Below are 6000 nucleotides of genomic sequence, written 5' to 3'. Positions count from 1 at the left end.
TGGCCAGAGACAGAGGATAAGAACCATTACTGAGTGGTGATTCTGAAGCCAATGAGAGAATTTTGAAAAGAGTTGATTAACAGTATCAAATGGTGCAGCACATGGGGACATGTTTCTAGGGACATGTTAAGTGTTTGGCATCAAGGACCCTACAGTCTAGCTGAAAAGAGAATACAAATGCATATGAAACAATCAGGAAATCATGCAGCTAGGGTAAATTGTCTTATTAGTGTGACAGAGAAGTGCAATAAAGATTTGTCCATTCATTCTACAAATGTGTTGAGCTCCTACTGTGTGTCTGATGTTTAGTTGCTGGATGAGGCACTTGGGCTTTTTATTTTTATTTTTTTAACATCTTTTTTGGAGTGTAATTGCTTTACAATGGTGTGTTATTTTCTGCTTTATAACAAAGTGAATCAGTTATACATATACATATGTTCCCATATCTCTTCCCTCTTGCATCTCCCTCCCTCCCACCCTCCCTATCCCACCCCTCTAGGTGGACACAAAGCACCGAGCTGATCTCCCTGTGCTATGCGGCTGCTTCCCACTAGCTATCTATTTTACGTTTGGTAGTGTATATGTGTCCATGCCACTCTCTCACTTTGTCCCAGCTTACCCTTCCCCCTCCCCATATCCTCAAGTCCATTCTCTAGTAGGTCTGTGTCTTTATTCCTGTCTTACCCCTAGGTTCTTCATGACATTTTTTTTTCTTAGATTCCTTATATATGTGTTAGCATACGGTATTTGTCTTTCTCCTTCTGACTTACTTCACTCTGTATGACAGACTCTAGGTCCATCCACCTCACTACAAATAACTCAATTTCGTTTCTTTTTATGGCTGAGTAATATTCCACTTGGGCTTTTTAAAAAGAAGGGTGTGACTGAATTACGGGGATGCAAATAATGATATTCTGGTGAAGTGGAAAAGAACAAAAGCTGAGTAATTTAGGTAATATGGGACGAGATGGAGAGGATCCAGCCTTGCCAGGAATCCAAGGAGGGGAGAATAATTGGGGAGAAAGCCTGGATGGGTGAGTTGGTGCCAGAGATGAGAAGACTGTGGGGTGCCCACCCTAGTATAGCTAGTCTCAGAAGTATTCTTGCTCCAGTATTTTCTAGGCACTAAGCACCTACAGCTGCAACAGCGAGTAGAGCCTTCTCATGTCGAGCAAGTAGGGCCACTGCTTTCTGCAGGTTTCGGATATGCAGAAAGTACAAGCTGCTTCACTGGCTACCAAATACGTGTACAATTGCCGTCACGCATGGAGGGAGAACTTTCATAACGAGATTCCAACGCAAAGCATGATTAGAAGAGGGCTTTAGGTATCACAGCACCTTCCGTGGCCCTTTCAAATAGTGTGTGTGTGAGGCTGGGTGATCCCAAGAGTCCATTATAACCTATATTGCAGTGGGTTTGGCAAGTAGATATGTGGCCGGATGGATAATACGGTGAATAGTTAGATGGACAAATTCATGGCGGACGAACCACTACGGACAGGACCAGTCGCCCGGAGAACTAATTAAAGCTTCTCCAGGACCGCCCTGAGGGTGCAGTTCTCCTGATGGCCGGGAGAGGGCGCTGCGGATAGTCTCGCTCTGCAGCTGTCAGGGACAGAGTCCTGGGCCGCGAAGGGGAAGCTAGCCGTGGTCACGTCCCGGAAACCCCAGAGCTGCAGACATCTCCCAGAGAGCTCCTGGGGTTGGTACTGCGGCTACCTGAGACTGCCCGGGCCAAGTGTTGGGGGCGGGGGAATGGTGGGGTTGGAGAGGAGAGAGGAGCAGAGGAAGAAAGCCCAGCGCTGTTGATGACTCCGCGGGAAACGCGAATGCTGAAAACCCATGGGAGCACACTGCTGGGGCTGTGGTTTGCTGAGAGAGAGAAGTTAGAAAGAGCTGCGCGTTTCGGCGGTCTAAAGCTGAATGCGGCCGCGTACGGACCCTGGGGCGAAACAGCGGTGCCGCCACAAGGATCCTTACCGAATCTGTCTTTTAGGCCTCAGGACTCAGCAGCAGCTACAAAACTTTCCTGCGAGCTGCCCGCGCCCCAGGGCGCCTGCACGGGTGCCCCTACTCCTTAGCATGGGGGCTTCCCGTATCTGTCCTGAGCATGGTGGAATCACCACTATCCACTCTCTCGCCTGTTTAGAGGCTCTTAATTTTAACAGTAATGAAGAACTGGGAAGAAACAGAAGCCGATTCGCTGTGAAGCTCAGGCTCGGATCCTGCATCTGTCTCCTGCGTCGCCCCACATCGGCCTTGCTGAGTCTCCGAACAGCTGCAGGCCCGCGTCCCCCGCTTCCCACCCACGAAATCTCGGTTTTCCCCATTTCAAAGGGTGCTGCTAGCGCTGAGTCCCCCTCCTCTCTGCTTTGTAACCCAGTCCCCAAATTCTCTCCTTACCCTAAGCCCCTTCCTGCCAGGGGGCGCCTCTGGAGTTAGTGGAGAGGGTAAGGGCTCTGACTATAACTTAGGATGAGTTGAATCTAGGCTTGAACTGTGTGACATGAAAATAGGAGGGTTTCAAGACCACAGGTATCGACTTCTGGAGGGCTTGACCTGACAGGACACGTTTCTTTGACACCAGAGAGCTGAGGGTGGGAGTCTCCTCTTTTCCTGGAGGATGCTGGCCTTCACATGCGCAATCTCGCCTCTTATTCCAACCCCAGAGTCCCGAGTGGAGTGCAGGTAGAGGGCTGCACAGGAGCCGCGCTGGGATGTCCTAGTGTCATCCCCCTCCTCGGTCCTGCTCTCAGGACCTGCCCAGAGGCCACGATTTGAGGAGAGCATCCCCCAAAGAAAGGCCACCCTCAAAGACCCTAGATGGTCAAGGTGAGACGGAGAGCAGTTAGAGGAATCTCCAAATCTCTTCTTCGCCCCGCGTCTGCGAAATCCTCCGGAAAGCTGCCGGACTGTACTCCCTGGGGCTTCGCTTCTCGAGAGGTTCTCAATTTTGGTGCCTGGGAAAAGGGCACAGAGGGGTCCTGTGAGATCCTTCAGGGAGAGGAAGACGCCCTCCAGAGGGGGCTCCGGATACTCTCTCAGTTCCTTGCATCTCGGGGTTGGAGACCAGCGACCCCCAGAGCCCAGCTGCGTTCCTGCTTTCTGCTCCCTGGGCGGGGTTGCCTCGAAGGCACCCGGAAACCCAGCCCAGCCTGGCTCTGGAGTCTGCGCCTGGCTGAGGAAGACTTGCCTTCCTCTGGCCTGGGCACGGGAGCAGCGAGGGGGCAGAGAGCTTCATGCAGAGTAAGAGGCCTGGATTCACAGTTTCTATACACCCAAGATACAGAGCCAGAAGTAATAACCCCTTCCATGTGCTAGCGAATTTTATGATTTACAAACTCATGTACATCCCTAGCACAACCTGGGAGGTACACCGGACAGGTTAGGATCATTTTTGCAGCCCAGGAAACAGGTGCTAAGAGACTTTGTTTCCTTAATTCAACATTTCTTGAGGCAATGGAGGATTCGAGGATAAATAAAGCAAGGACTAGCTCTTGGAGGAGGGGGGGGGGCTGAAAATAGCACCCTAGTTTACTCTGGCCGTAAGGGTAGTGGCTCCAGACTGTGACAGGCGTCCACAAGAGCTATACCACATGGCTGAAAAGTGGCAAAGCTGGGGCTGGAACCGGGAGTTCTGACTTACATTCAAGAGCCTTGCCCACAACCCCTGACCTTTTGAAGATCAGGAAATGGTGCATAAACACACACACACACAAACCTTCATTACGACTCTCTCTATCTCGGTTGAAGCCTGAAGTTAACATTTCTCACAAGCTACATATTATCTGAAAGATTTGTTGTTAATTTGTAAGCTCCATGTAGGTAGGAGCCTCATCTAGCTTATTTAAGGCTGAATTTTCAAACCTAGCTCGGCGCCTGGCACAGATCCCACACTTAATATTTGTTGAATGAATCACAAATTGCAATAACTCAGAGCAAGATAACACCACCAGGAAACAGGTCGCTCCCTTCCCTAGGGAGTGTGAAGGACCATAAAGGGAATTAGAAAAATGGGGGGAGGGGAGAAGATAGGCTTTGCCATCTCATCATCCCCCACCTGGTCCGCGCTATAGCCCCGAATTAGCCTTCTGTATGAGCCTTCTAAGTTCTCAAAGAAGAGGTCCAGAAGGGAAAGAAGGTCATTTCCCTCTGGCCAGGAGGGTGGTGAGCGAAGGCTGATGGCAGCTCCGCGTGTCTCGGACCTGGCCTGGGCCTGCACCTCCTGGGCTCCTAGATTCCGTGCCAAGCCGCAGCCAGCCAAGCAGAGCGTGGCCGAGATTGAGGCGGGTGTGGGAGACCGCGCCTGGGAAAACTCCTTGAGAGGCCTTAGCTGGGCCTCGCTCTGCGGCCACCCCACCGCGCCACCTCGCCCGGGAGCGAGCTGGCTGAAGGCTAAGGGAAGATGCGCGGGGCCCATAGGGTGGACTCGGGCTTCCCAAGTATCCCCTGCAATCATGGAGAAACTACCGGTTTAACTGGGGTCCGCCCCATTTAAGACGAGTCGGTGGGTGGGGATGAGGGGCTAGAGGAAAGGACACTCTGGTCCGGAAGAGGTGTTGGGCTCAGGAGAGGGACTCTCAAAGCCTTTGCTTGGACCAGCCCGGAGATACGGGTAGCCACCTTTTCCCCACAAGGCGCCTTGGTCTTCGGGCTTATTCTTGGCAGTGCAGCCCATCTAGGAAAAGTTGCGGAGCGGCGCGTGTGTGAAGGGGCAGAAGCAGAAGAGGCGCAGGGGCAGGTGCCTCAAGGTGCAGCAGTGGCCCAGACGAGGTCCAGAGGAGAGCAGGTGCTGGCGCGTGCCGTGCTGGGGGAGCATGGAGCACAATCTCGGTTGCGGAGGGGAGGGGGCGTGCAGCAGGAGCCCTTGCCCTCCACCCCCCTACTTTGAGCTCCCGCTGCTGCTCAGGGCCCCAACCCAACGCCTGCCAGCTGCCTGCGTGGCTCCGGGTCCTCGTCCCGTCCGCGAGCCTGGGCTGGGGGCGGGGAGCTGCCAGCCACGTGCCTGCTTCGGAGCTGAAAGCTTCCGAGGGACCAAGGCCGAGGAGGCATGGCTCAAGGACTGCGGAAGATTCACCCAACTCTTCCGTTCACTCAGATTCAGGGCTTTAACGCGAGGAAGAGGGGTATGCTAATAATAACAATACAGAAATCTCGAGCGCTGGCACCGAACTTGAAGTATTTCCAGAGCTTTCAAAGCACTTTCATGTGCCCGATTTTATTTGAATCTTACAAAAACCGTGTGAAGAATTACCGCTATTTCTAAATGGCACTGAGACTGGGAGAGACGTACAACGTTCTACACTGTTTCTTACGTTTACTAATAATATAAAATAATGGAGAGGGAGAGAGAGAAAGAAGACGGGAGATTGGGAGACCCATCCCGCCTTGGCATTAAGACCCCAGATGAGACGCAGGCCCAGGGCTGGGGGCCCAATTGCAAACAAGATCTGTATTCAGTTTTGTCCGCTCTCCTCAGTTTTGTCCTTTGTCCGTTCACTTGAGCCCAGTGTCGTCCTCTTCCCTCCTCGCTCCCAGGACTTAGGCATCGCATTGACCAAGGCGCAGTTGATGGGGGTCTGAGTCCTTCCTGAGAGCGCCCCCCAGAGAAGTCCCTTGGAAGGAAGGGCAATGAGCGACCTGGCGCCCGTCTTTCGAAGCACGACCGACGAGTGCACCTCGGCACTCACACACAGGTTTGCCTGCCCCAAAGCCAACAAGCGGGCCCAGAAACATGGGCCCGTGCGGTACGCAGGAGATGGGCGTGCCCTGAGCGTTCTCTCCCCTCTTAAGGGGCATAGGTGGTGAGGAAACTGAATGTAGTATGTAAGTTGGCTTTGTATTGAGGGAGCGCAGAGCACTTCTCAAGGGGAGGATTGAAATCTTGAAATAAAAAGCCAATAAACAAAACAACTTTCCCTACAACGATTGCTATTAATGGAAAAGGCGTCTAACCTGCTGAATTAAATCGTTCAAAAGAGCCTGTTCATCTTCGGGAGC

The sequence above is a fragment of the Globicephala melas genome, chromosome 2 (genome assembly GCF_963455315.2).
Source record: "Globicephala melas chromosome 2, mGloMel1.2, whole genome shotgun sequence".
Lineage (NCBI taxonomy): Eukaryota > Metazoa > Chordata > Mammalia > Artiodactyla > Delphinidae > Globicephala > Globicephala melas.
The sequence above is the reverse complement of the archived record's forward strand: the minus strand, read 5'-3'. Positions refer to the sequence as shown.